This window comes from Otolemur garnettii, unplaced genomic scaffold (assembly GCF_000181295.1).
Source record: "Otolemur garnettii isolate 467f Iridium unplaced genomic scaffold, OtoGar3 scaffold00294, whole genome shotgun sequence".
Taxonomy (NCBI): Eukaryota; Metazoa; Chordata; class Mammalia; order Primates; family Galagidae; genus Otolemur; species Otolemur garnettii.
The window spans coordinates 83,575-97,373 of record NW_003852689.1 but is presented as its reverse complement, the minus strand read 5'-3'; the positions used below and the strand labels follow the sequence as shown (position 1 = coordinate 97,373).

General features: G+C 41.6%; 2 pseudogenes; both read right to left on the bottom strand.

The window, feature by feature from the left end:
• Positions 1–2,981: 2,981 nt before the first annotated feature.
• On the bottom strand, positions 2,982–4,227 carry LOC100947319 (annotated as a pseudogene).
• Positions 4,228–9,081: 4,854 nt separating this feature from the next.
• On the bottom strand, positions 9,082–12,336 carry LOC100947009 (annotated as a pseudogene).
• Between the last annotated feature and the right edge of the window lie 1,463 nt (positions 12,337–13,799).

Sequence of the window (13,799 nt, the reverse complement as noted above, 5' to 3'; positions counted from 1 at the left end):
GCTATTTTTTGGTTGCAGCCATCACTGTTGTTTGGTGGGTCCAGGCTAGGGATTCAAACCCACCACCTTAGGTGTACGTGGCTGGCGCCTTAGCTGGTTGAGCTATAGGCGCTGAGCCAGCTGTATTACCTTAAAATTAAAAACTTCTGTTTTGTGAATGACACTGTGAAGAGAATGAGAAGACAAGCCACAGACTAGGAGAAAATATTAGTAAAATACACATCTGATTAAAGTTAACCAAAATACAAAAAGAACACTTAAAATGCAACAATAAGAGAATGAATAACCCAATTAAAAAATGGGCAAAGAACATGAACAGACACTTCACTAAAGACCATATACAGATGGCAAATAGTATATGAAAAGATGATTAACATATGTTATTAGGAACTTGCAAATTAAAACAGTGAGATATTGCCAAACATCTGTTAGAATGGCTAAAACTTAAAATATTGCCAATACCAAATGCTGGTGAGAAAGGGAACCCTCATTCACTGCTGATGAGAATGCAAAATGGTACAGCCAACTTTGGAAGACAGTTTGGCAGTTTCTTACAAAGCAAAAGATAGTCTTACAGCCAGATCTGGTCATTGCACTCCTAGCTATTTATTCAATTTATTTGAATACTTGTGTACACATAAAAATAAATCTGCATGTGAAAATGTATAACAATTTTATTCATAACTGCCAAAACCTAGAAGCAACCAAGGTATGTCCTTCAATAGATGAGTGGAAAAAAGTAAATTACAATGAAATATTATGTATATATAAACAGTGATTAAAAGAAATGAGTGGCTCAGCACCTGTGGCTCAAGTGGCTAAGGCACCAGCCACATACACCTAAGGTGGCGGGTTTGAATCCAGTCTGGGCCCACCAAACAACAATGATGGCTGCAACCCAAAAAAATAGCCGGGTGCCTGTAGTGCCAGCTACTTGGGAGGCAGAGGCAGGAGACTCGCTTGAGCCCAGAAGTTGGAGGTTCCTGTGAGCTGTTATGCCACGGCACTCTACCCAGGGGGACAGCTTGAGGCTCTGTCTCAAAAAAAAAAAAAAAAAAAGAAATGAGCCATAATCTGTAAAAAGATATGGGTGAAACTTAATGCACATTGCCAAATGAAAGAAGAAAGACCAAAAAGCCTTCATATATTATATGATTCTAATCATATGACATTCTGGGAAAGACAAAACTATGGACAGTAAGATTAGTGGTTGCCAGAAGTTCATGACTGGGGAGAGGGAAGGTTGAATAGGTGAAGCAAGAATAATTTTTTTAAATGTAATTCAAAATTTTTTTTTCTTTTCAGAGAGTCTCACCATGTCACCCTCAGTAAAGTGCTGTGCCATCACAGCTCATAGCAACCGCCAACTCTTGGGCTTAAGCTATTCTCTTGCCTCAGTTTCCCAAGTAGCTGGGACTACAGACACCGATCACAACTCCCAGCTATTTTTTTTTTGTTGTTGTTGCAGTTGTTCTTTAGCTGGCCTGGGTTGGGTTTGAACCCACCAGCCTGGGAGTATGTGGCCAGTGCCATAACCACTGTGCTACAGGCACTGAGCCCAAAATATTTTTTAATTGACAAATAACAATTATATATATTCATGGGGTACATAGCATTTTTTGATACATATAATATATGGTGATTGGATCAGGGTAATTAGCATATCTATCATCTCAAACATTTATCATTTCTTTGTGTTGGGAACATTCAACATGCTTTTTCTAGCTATTTGAAACTATATAGTATGTTACTGTTAAATGTAGTCATCCTATAATGGTATAGAATACCAGAACTTATTTCTCCTAACTATAATTTTGTAACCTTTAACAAATCTCTCCCAGCCATCCCTTCCCCCTGCCTTTCCCAGTCTCTAGCATCCTCTATTATACCTTTTACTTCTATAAGATCAACTTTTTTTTTTAGCTTCCATATAAAAGTGAAAATATGAGTGTTTAACCTTCTGCAGGATGTAGGAAGTCAGATTAGTGGTTTTCTTTGAGGGGTAGGAACTAGAAGTAGCACAGTATTTGGGCATTTGGGGCACTTCTCATGTTCTATTTCCTGATCTGGGTGCTGGTTACATGAGTATTTTCAGTTTATAAAAAAAATCATTGAACTCTAAGTCTATGAACTGGCTGTGTTAGTTCATGTCCTCCAAGAAGCAGTTACCAAAATGGGATTAGATGTACAAAAGAATGATTAAAGGGAAAGTGAGGAGGCCAGGAGACTGTGGTGCAGGGCTGACCTCTATAAAGGAGAGACAGAAGGAAGGAAATAAGTGAAGCTCTAAAAAAGTTTCAGTAAGACAGATGGTAAGCACTCAAGCAAAGGTCACCTGACAGCTGAGTCCTGCAGCTTCAAGGAATGGGTGTGCTTAGTAATCCTTTCTATGTTCAATTATCAGCTGCAAGCAGCCCATAGGAAGTATAGTCTTAGCATTAACGTGGTGAGGGGTTTCAGAGCACAGTAGCTGGGGCCATCGGGCAGTTGTGCATTGCCCAGAAAGATACCTGAGAGACCCATCTGTGGCCACCACCATCTGTGCTTTCACCATATCTGCTTCTCCACACAGGTTTGGGGAGCAGAATGGCTTCTCTTCCAAAGTGGAATCCTGGAAAAGGGAAGGTTAGAGGGATAAACTTCAACCCCCATTGTTGCAGTTGACCTTGGGGCTATAGTTGGTATTCATCTTTTCCTTCCTTTACCTTCCATTCTAAATTTACCTGACCCTCAGCTCCTGCCTAACAGGTCTTGATGGCTTACCTGATGGTTTCGGGGGCCTAAGCCACACGGCCACATTTGTCCATTCTGAAAGGCTTAGAAACCAGCCCCACTAATGTCAAACTTGTAGCCTCTCCCTTCCACATTGCTAAAGTCACTTCCTGACAAGCTCCAAAGTTCTCGGCTGAAGTGGGGACAGAGGGCCCTTGGAGATGCTACTTTGGCTTGAAGTTTAGTTCCTGGCCCTGAGGGCAGGCGGCTTAGTTGTCCTCACTGCCACCATACATGTCCACCAGCTTCTTGAAGCAGCTGTCCCACTCATTCAGATAGTCGTAATCTTGGTCCTAGTCAGAGGCTGAGGAGGTGAGGGAGCTCAGCGAGGTGGTTGACTACTGCCCTCGTAGTTGAAGAAGTGGGGACTCATAGGGTGGGGCTGTGGGGCCTGAGTTGGCTGCTTTTATGTTCTTGATGATGAAATTGCTGATTTCGTCTGGATTGGCTGGCCGAGGACGGTACACGGGTGTGGGGATGAGGCTGGTGCCACATCATTTCCAAGAACCAAATCTGGCCTGGCCTCCAGACCCTGGTGGAGTTCTTTGCCACCCACTTCTTCCCCATAGTAGAAGACGGGTGTCATCTTCTGGGAGTGGAAGGGGCTCCTTCACCTTTTGCTTCTTTCTCACCAACAAGAGGAGCACCAGCAGGAGTAATAGCAGAGCCAGGACAGCCCTCAGGACAGGGAGGATAAAACCCCCCTTCCAGCATTCAGGGCAGGTTTCCACATGGCCATGGCAGTCACACACAGTGGCTCTGATCACTGTCACCTGCTCCTTGTTGCTATGGTGAGACAGAGAAAGGTGAACGTCATATGTGTCTTGCTTCAGGAACTTCTTCAGGGATACAGCCACTGTGTCACCTTTTCCATTGACCTCTGCTGTCCAGTGGATGTCCGAGTCATGTGTGAGCTGAGCCTGGAAAGGGGAAGTGTTGCAGGGATAGGTCCTTGTCTGTGATGTTCAGTACTTGAGGCACAGGGCTTTGGTTGCAGATGGTGATCTGGTGGGGCTCAGGGACTGGGCCATGGTCATTGATGTGGATAAGTGTTAGCTGGAGGGTCCCTGTGCCCGTGATGGGACGACTCCTATTGTTTGTGGCCAAAACTATGATTTCATATATGTTATCCCTCACAAACTGCTCGTTCTCACAGTCCAAGATGCCCATAGCGGTGACCTGCCCGCTGTCTAGGTCCATGGCTAGCCACCATGCTGTGTCTCTCAGGGAAATAAACCCAGCCTGTGGCAATATAGAACTTAGTTGTAGGAGTTAGTTATAAATAAACAAATGGTATGAAAGCACCTGAATTAGACAGTACAGTGCCTATAATTTTGCATTTTTAATAGAGATGTGTTTCTCATCTGTGTGCCTAAAGGGCTATGGCTGAAATTGCTTTAACTGCCACAGTGAAATATTTAACAAATACTTTACCAATGGCCTGTCATTCAACATGTTAGCATACTGCTAAGTATTTGCAGTGATATTTTGTTACCTTAAAATGGCCAAATACATTAAGTTGAATTGTAGTTGATGACAAGGCTTTGATATAACTGTTTATACAATCTTTCAAGTTCATGGAGGCATTGACTTTCTGTCTTCTGAATGAAAATGATACATTCCTTTCCCCCCCTCAGCAGATGTTTGCAACCAGAAGTTCCTTGTTTCCCATGTTTACTGTGTAACAATACAGCATATTTAATATTTGTAAACAACTGTATTTCAGTCATTATGCATAAGTACATTCCTGAGGCCTATTTGCCATCAGTTTGGGATTCTGTTATTTTACCTCAGGTTCAGAAAAACTTGAGCTATTTGAAGTGGTATGCAGGCCATTTTCTAGAATAGATTTTTTTAAATCTATGATTTATTGAGGACTTGTCCCTCCTACTTTGTTTAGAAGATGATGGGGAAAGGGGGGCAGTATTAATAAGCCTCTTGATAGTAGTGTTGGCTGAGACACTGCAGGTAAAAAAGGCAAATTTGTACCCAGGGTAAATATCTATCTTTGTGAGAACAAACCAATGACTTTTGCAGAAAAGGTTTCCCTTGTACCTGAATCACCATTAAGTGGCCAATTGGCCTCCTCAAGATGTGGTACCATATTGGGCGCTTGATGTGTTCTCTAGTGCTCTTACTCTTATGCCCATCCGTGTGCCTCTACCCCAGACCTCCTTGTTTCTACATTCTAGTTCTTTTTTCTCCAGACACCTACAGAAAACAGATGATTGTTTGCAGCTCTGCCCATTGGAAGATTTTATATCTCTACTACCTTGTGAGATCATCCCTGAAAGTGGCTATAATGTAGCTGCGGTCTATTTTTGCCCTGTATCTATGTACTGAGCCAGCCCATCCACAAACCCAGCTTGAGTCTGTCTCTTCCCCCACCATACAGCCTTGGGAGCCAACTGGAGAGGGGTGCAACTATTGTGTGTGATGGTGGGCTCTCGACCACCTGCTGATGCAGTTTACTTGTACCCTCTGGTCCCATGAGAGGCCTTGATTAGACATACTTATAATAAACTGCTGCTGGGCCCATCTGATTTTATTACTTGGTTCAAAAGAACCCAACTCATAATTGGCAGTTCCAAACTTGGTCACTTGGTACATGGGGATCAAGTGTTTTCTCCAGAACAAGCTAGGAACTGCTTCTCACAAGGTATATAATTCACTGCAGGGGATGACATGACCTTGTCCCAGAATTCCAGGCGTTTCATTGTGATTCCCAGGGCTACTTTCTACAAGCTCCAGAATGCATCTTTCCTTCCACTGATTCCTTCAACACCATAGGACCCATGGTCCTAGTGGTACACTGTTTGCTCTACAGTCAGGACCTGCTTCTGTGCCCTTTCTTTACTTGTTCTGTTTGACCAGCATGAAATTAATTAATGGAACAGGTCCCTCTGGGCATTCTGTGGGCTGTCCAAATGATCCAGATCTCTTCAGACTAAACTATAAGAGGACAGGAGAGTTAATATAGCTCTGAGGTAAGTAAAACTTCTCAGTAAATATTGTTGTCAATTCCCTGAGAATGAAACAGTTTCTGATCCTCTTTTCTAATTGGAATGGAAAAGAATTAACTCACTAAATCAATGGCAGCTGACCATATGCTTCAGGCTTTTTGAAAGTGCTCTAGCAATGACACCATTTCTAGCACAGCAACTGTGATCTGGTTTACTACTTGGTTCATTCCACAGTTGTCTACTGTCATTTTCCCAAATCAACCCAGTTTCTGCAGAGGCCAGACTAATGAATTAAACAGAGATGTGATAGAGATTAACACCTATGCACCCAATAGTACCTTAATGGCAGCATCCTTCCCTCCCTCCTGCTCCTAGATACAATATAGTTTTGTTTTTTTTTTTGAGACAGAGTCTCACTCTCTCACCCTCAGTAGAGTGCCGTGGCATCACAGCAACCTGCTGGGCTTAGGCGATTCTCTTGCCTCAGGTTCCCGACTAGCTGGGACTATAGGCACCCGCCACAACGCCTGGCTATTTTTTGTTGGAGTTTGGCTGGGGCTGGGTTCAAACTTGCCACCCTCTGTATATGAGGCCGGCACCCTACTCACTGAGTCACAGGTGCTGCCTGATACAATATAGATTTTAAAAAACTTTTTAGTACAGCTTCATTGAGGTAAAATTAACATACAATAAACTGTACGTATTTAAGTGTACACTTTAATGATTGTTTAACACTCTTATTGTGTTTTAAGAGTTCTTCATTCTGAAGAAGGCTTTTATCAGATACATTGTTTGGAAATATTTTTTCCAAGTCTGTAGGTTATATTTTAATTCCTTTTTTTTTTTAGACAGAGTCTGTCTCTGTCACCAACCTCAAACTCTTGGGCTTGAGTGATCCTCTTGCCTCAGTCTTCCAGAGTAGCTAGGATTACAGGCATGCATCACTACGCCCAGCTAGTTTTTCTATTTTTAGTAGAGATAGGATCTTGCTCATGCTGGAGGGCCTCTGTGTTATCTTACAAGTAGACTTTATCTCCTGCATTGGAAGAGCAGACACAATGGAACAGCTGACTGAAGATCTAACTTATTATTAGAGCGCAGTGATCCAGTGATATATATCTAAGAATGGATATGTAATTGTATGTTTATATCTATTCTTGGGACGTGACCAGTGGGTGGATCTGCAAAGTCAGTGAGCCCACTGTGAGCTAGACTTGAACCAGGAATCCACCTAGCCCCCGTGAGCCCCTACTCTAACCAGTAGGCCATGATGATGGTTGAGTCTCTGAGTTTTTTTTTTTTTAGATGGAGCCTCAAGCTATCCCCCTGGGTAGAGTGCCATGGCATCACAGCTCACAGCAACCTCCAACTCCTGGGCTCAAGAGAGTCTCCTGCCTCAGCCTCCCAAGTAGCTGGGACTACAGGCGCCTGTCACAACGCCCGGCCATTTTTTTTTTTTTTTTTTTGGTTGCAGCCGTCATTGTTGTTTGGTGAGCCTGGGCTGGGGATTTGAACCTGCCACCTTAGGTGTATGTGGCTGGCACCTTAGCCGCTTGAGCCACAGGTGCCGAGCCGAGTCTCTGAGTTTTGATGACAATTCAGAACTTTTGTTTAACAGTCCTTGAAATGCCTGAGTATTTCTCTTTCCCCAGTGCAGAGTCACTGAGTAAATGGCCATAGATGCCTTTGGGAAAGGACTGGGGGAAGCATCACAGTTTATAGTGAGATGTTTTCTGTTGTCCAGGCAAGAGTGCAGTGGTGCCACCACAGCTCACTGTAGCCTCGAATGCTTGAGCTCCAGTGATACTCTCACCACAGCCTCCTGAGTAGCTAGGACTACAGGCTTGGGCCATGATACCCAGCTAATTTTTAAATTTTTTTGTAGAGACAGGGGACTCATTATGGTGCCCAGGCTGTTCTGGAATGACTGGCCTCAAATAATCCTTCCACTTCAGCCTCCCAAAGTGCTGGAATTACAGCTGTGAGGCACCACACCTGGCCATGGTCATCTCTCTTTATTCTCTGAAGATTGAGCAAAAGATTGTGACTTTTTTTATAGGAGCAATTGCCCTCAACCTTCTGCTCCTATTTTCTTACTTTTGTTGTAAGAGATGTTTAGCATCACCTTTGCTGGACCACCTGATCTATATTACTCTGGGGATGAGGGGAAGGGGTATCATCCCATGGATATTAATGAGCATAGCCTCTCTTAATTTCAGCCCTAGGTTTGGCCTGGCATTCAGAAGAGGGTGTAGTCGCAGTTTCTGAGGACATCCATTTTCTGAGTGTATATGGGTATTTCTTTTCTCTCTCTTTTTTTTTTTGAACTAGAAATATTTGGTTCTTTTTAATCAGCTATTGATGGTTTAATAAAATAAAGTCAAGTGGTATGTAATTTAGACATTTAAGATAGTTCATTGAAGGGTAACATACAACACAGTATGTTGAGCCTAATTGTCAAGATAATACCTTTTTTTTCAGGAAAGGAGATATAAAGGGATAATTAAAATTATAGCCAAAAATTTGGGTTCATCTGGACACTTATAGATGATTTTGTAGGCATATTACAGGCATAATGTTGAAAAATCAATCCACTAGATTTGAAAATAACAGTAAGATAAAAAGAAAAGATATATATTTCAGAGGTAATGTCTAAAATTAAAGAAAAATATCCACCAAATATCACAACAGATCCTTTAATGACTAATTTTAACATTAAGATTGTTGTTTTGGAGGACATCTTTTCTCTTTGACCATTTAATTAAATGCCCAAAGTATTACATAATTTACAGAAAGAAATAAGTTCTGAGTTCTGTGCAAATTGAAGGATCCATGAATATAACATCTTCTTCTCCTGCCCCCACCAAAACTCAATTTTGCAATGGTCTCAGAAGAAAATAAACAGTTCACAATTTAAAAAGAATTTATAGCATTACAAAAGTTTACAAAACCTGTATGTTTTCATCATTTTTCTAACAACAAAGAATACAATGACAGAATTGAATGACCAGAATATAAAAATATATATGCAAACTGCATTAATTGTTAACATCGAATAGGAATAAAACCTCAGAAACACACAATGACAATAATGAAGAAAAACTATACCAAAAGTAAGTCTATTTTATATTTGAAACAACACAAATTACTCTATTACTAAACATTAACAGAAAATGTGGCACCAGGAGGAGCAAGAGCAACAAATGATTTGGAAACCATGCCAGCCAAGGAAAAGCTGGTATAGGCCAAAGTTTAGCTCCATTCAGGAGCCATCCATTCAGACTGGAAACAACTATAGGGCTTAAGCCTTAATTCAATGTTTTTATTCTTGAATTTGCAAGTCATAAATGAAATATTTGAGGAAGTCTTTTCTCTCCCTCTGAAGGAGTGTTTCTTATGCTACTGGCAATCTTTAAAAAAGTTGAATCATAGACTCTTTGGATTTACCTACACCAATCCATTTAACTGGAATTTGAAGCTCATCTTCAATAAATCGAACATAATTTTTTGCATTAACAGGTAGTTCTTTAAACGTTTTTGGATTTGATATGTCTGTGTTCCATTATGGCAGTCTTACATTGAACTTCAACTTTATTTAAGACTTCTTCTACCTCCCAATAAAGTAGAACTAAAAAAAAAAAAAGACTTCTTGGTTTTCTGGGAAATGAGATACGATTTCACCATCTAACTTGTAAGCAACTCCAATTTTGATTTCTGTAAACATGCCCAAAATATACAACTAGTTGTATATTTACTATTTACTAGTTACTAGTTTACTATTTACTAGTTTAAGTGCCAGTAAATCCATTGATCCGGTAAATCCATCCATCCATTGATCATATGAATATATTTGAGCAAAACAAGGTCCCACCAGCCACATCTTTTCCTTCCAGTAGTTACACCAAACTCTCTACCCTTTGTTTGTAATAATTCTCCAATTTCATTGTCTTGCTCTGTAGGAAAGGCACCAATACGAAATCTAGTTGTATAAGCTTTCATGACTCCAAACACTTCCCTAACATTTTAAGGGGGCATAACCAAACTGGTATAAACACCTCCAACAGTACAGTTTGAAGAGGTTACAAAAGGTTAAATCCCCAAATCAATATCTAATAGTGCTGCATTGGCCCCTTCTACCAAGATTTTCTTTGGTGGTCCATGTAGATCCCCATATAGGAAATAAACTCCATCTCTCACCATTAGTTTAATCCTTTCAATATAACCCTTGAGTTTCTGTAATTCACCTTCAATGTCTATTTCCAAAGCAGGGTATATAGATTTGTATTGGTTAGCTAGAATTTTGAACCTCTAAGAGAAGCCATCAAAGTCAGAAACAAGATTGCACATCCTAAGTCCACTTCCAACAGCTTTGGAAGAATCAACAGGACCAATGTCCTTTTCTGTGGTACCCAAATACTTTCCTGCTTATTCTTGTCTCTGTTGTTCCAGAATACCATAAGCTGCCTGATGAAAACCAAATACATTATGATATAATAAGCCTCTTTTCTCAGCCTTCTAGTCCTTTTCCTTATTGAACATTTTTCTTTGCTTCTTCAAACAATCCAGGTGGATGAATTATCATGCCAATTCCAAAAAATGCAGTGACATTTGGATTACTTATTCCACTGGGTAAAAGATGAAAATCATATTCCACAGAATCTACAACAAGTGTATGGCCAGCATTATCTCCTCCCTGGCAGTGGCACACAATGTCAGCGTCCTGCGCTAGCAGATCCACCACCTTCCCTTTGCCTTCGTCACCCTGAGCACCACCTTCACCTGGTTTCCTCCAGACTGTGCCCTAAAGCGGCTGCAATCACCCTTGGTCAGGGAGGATGCTGCCAGGTTGGTCTTGGAGAACAATATGGCTTCAGTGACGCTGGAGAGTGTGAAGGAGACACCAAACTGCTCTGTATATGGGTATTTCTATAACCACTTCCAGCAAAATGTAAACTCTTATTAGTGAAGAGTGACCCACCTCTGCAACCTGAGAGCTCAGGGGGTTCTGCAGTATTTAAATCCTCAGGAGCTTCCATGCAAATGCCTTCATTTCATGTTTCAGGGGTCCAGTTTTTCTCCACCTGGTCCTTGGCCTTAGCATAAGAGCCCTGCCTTGGCAGAGCACTCAGACATCACTGGATCACTGGGCTCCAGTGATAAATTAGATCTTCAGTCTACTGTTCCATTGTGTCTGCTCTTCCACTGCAGGAAATAAAGTCTGCTTATAGGATAACACAGAGGCCCTCTGGCTTTCACAATTAGTCATTAATGGCTTGTTAACAATCCCTGGGCTCTCATTATCCTTCTGTAGGGCATCCATAAAACTTGGCAATAACCAACCAACTCCCTTGTCTTTGTAGGGATTGTTCACCCCTCCCCCAATCTCCCAAATACCTTAGTTTAGTGCATCTGCCACTGGGATAGTCTCTCAGGTCACTACTGGTGAAATCTTCAGCAATTGAGCTGCCACCTTGTGGATAGACTCTCTTTGCTTAACTCTCAGCCAAGCTGGCACCCACTCAAGCAGTGAGTAAGTCAGTCCCAAGTCAGTAAGGGTAAGAAAGATTTGAATAAACAATTCACAAGCTTGTATTTCTGAATGTAGGTGGAACCCTGAACCTTGGAATCTTAAATACTTATTAAGTATCATGTGCTTTATATGAAATATCTCACTTTTCCCTTTCAATTTGGCTACTGTGATGGAGGAACTTAACTGAATTAATTAACTAACTCAGTTTTTGAGACAGGATCTCACTCTGTCCCCCTGGGCTAGAGTGCCATAGAGTCATAGCTCACTGCAACCTCAAACTCCTGGGCTCAGGCAATCGTCCTGCCTCAATCTTCCAAGTAGCTGAGACTACAGGTACATACTACCATGCCTGAATAGTTTTTCTTTTTTTTTTTTCCTCTCTCTGTGTGTGTGTGTGTGTGTGGTGGCAGGGTCTTGCTCAGGCTGGTTTCAAACTCCTGGACTCAAGCAATCCTCCCCCTTGGCCTTCCAGAGTGCTGGATTATTGGTGTGAGCCACCACACTTGGCCTGAAATTAATTAATTAATTTAGATACAGAGTCTCATGTTGTCACCCTGGGTAGAGTGGCCATGGTGTTATCATGGCTCACAGCAACCTCAAACTCTTGCCTCAGCCTCCCAAGTAGCTGGGACTAAGAAGCCCACCCCAACCTATTTTTAATAGAGATGGGTGTCTCAGTCTTGCTCAGGCTGGTCTCTAACTCCTGAGCTCAAGCAGTCCACCCACCTGGGCCTCCTAGAGTGCTGAGATTACAGGTGTAAGCCACTGTGACTGGCCCTGAAATTAATTATTTTAAATTTAAATAGTCACAAGTGGCCAGGGGCAACCATATTGGATGATGCTGATCTGGAGGCTGCATTCTTCATTATTAAAACCCCAGTGATAATCCACACATCTTGATTTTTCCAGCATTTTATGGTTTCCAAAGCATTTTACCTAACTTGAGTCCTGTGATCCTTCTAACAACCTGATGGGGAAATGGAAACTCAGAGAAGTGAAGAATACTTATTCAAAGCTTTACAGCTGGAAGGTCTTGCTCTGCCTGGCTGGCTCCTGCTCACCTTACTGCATTGCACAGTCTCAACAAATAATGTCACATATTTGTAAATTCATCCACATAAATACGATACATTCACCTCTGGTATATCATTCCTCCCCACCATGCAGAACTTTAGCTCTCAGACCACTGGGGTTGGTGTACACTTCCCAGTAGGAAGGGTATGTTCTAAGAGGAGTAGCATTTCCATTCTCATATCACTTGTTCAGATCCTACCTCTGCCTTGGCCTTCTCACCCCTTAATTCCACAGTGTAATCTGATTATGTAAAAAATGTATACACATTTTAAGAAAGGAAAAAACTATATTAAGAGTGCTGTGGCATCACAGCTCACAGCAACCTTAAACTCCTGGGCTTAAGTGATTCTCTTGCCTCAGCCTTCCAAGCAGCTAGGACCATAGGTAACTGCCATAACACCCGGTTATTTTTTTGTTGCAGTTGTCATTGTTGTTTAGCTGGCCTGGGTCAGCTTCGAACCCACCAGCTTCAGTGTATGTGGCTAGCACTGTAACCATTGGGCTACGGGCACCAAGTCAAGAATGTGTATACAGTTTTTGGCACTTCTGTATTAGCAAAAGAAATATTTTCTGATTTGCAATTCACTGAAAACCCAAGAAACAATGGTTCTAGCCATATTCCCTCTTTTTTCTTTTTTGAGATGGAGTGTCACTTTGCCACCCTCAATAAAGTGCCATAGCTCTATAGCTCACAGCAACCTCAAACTGTTGGGCATAAGTGATTCTCTACCTGCCTCTAAAGTAGCTGCCTGAGGCCTGCCTCAGCCTCCAAAGTAGCTGGGACTACAGGCACCCACACAACTTCTGCCTATTTTTAGAGATGGGGTGTTGATCTGGTTCAGGCTTGTCTGAACTCCTGAGCTCAGGCAATCCACCTGCCTCGGCCTCCCAGAATGCAAGGATTACAGGCCTAAGCAACCACACCGGGCAACATATTCCCTCTTAAAATAACTTTCTATTTAATGTCTAATCCAACACTTTCTCATGAGGTCCTACCATGTGCTTGGCAGTGTGCTAGATGCTTACAAGAAATTCTAGGCATTTTCAGACAATATTTTGATTGTAATTTTATTTATTTCACACAAAGAATCAAACCTTGTCCAAAGTCACCATTCATAAAATCAAAAAATTTCAAGGTTTAAAGACAGTGAAGGTGAATGGTTCTTGTTTGTGTTACCTTTTGGTTGAAAGCAAGTTGCAAGTTCTTTCAAGGTCTTTGCCAGCTCACCTTCCTGTACCCAGGTTTTCATTTCAATTATAATTGTGGAATTGCTGAATTTTTATTTTATTTTATTTTAGACAATAAAATCTACATTGTGAAATACAAGCATTTGACAGTTCTAAAGGTCTGTCTCTACCTCTAAGGGTGAGTTTTATGACCATGACGTTGGACCAGGTCACATTTACAAGGGCCTCACATTTAAATTTTTGAAGCCATCTTCAAATAGAATTTGGAGGCC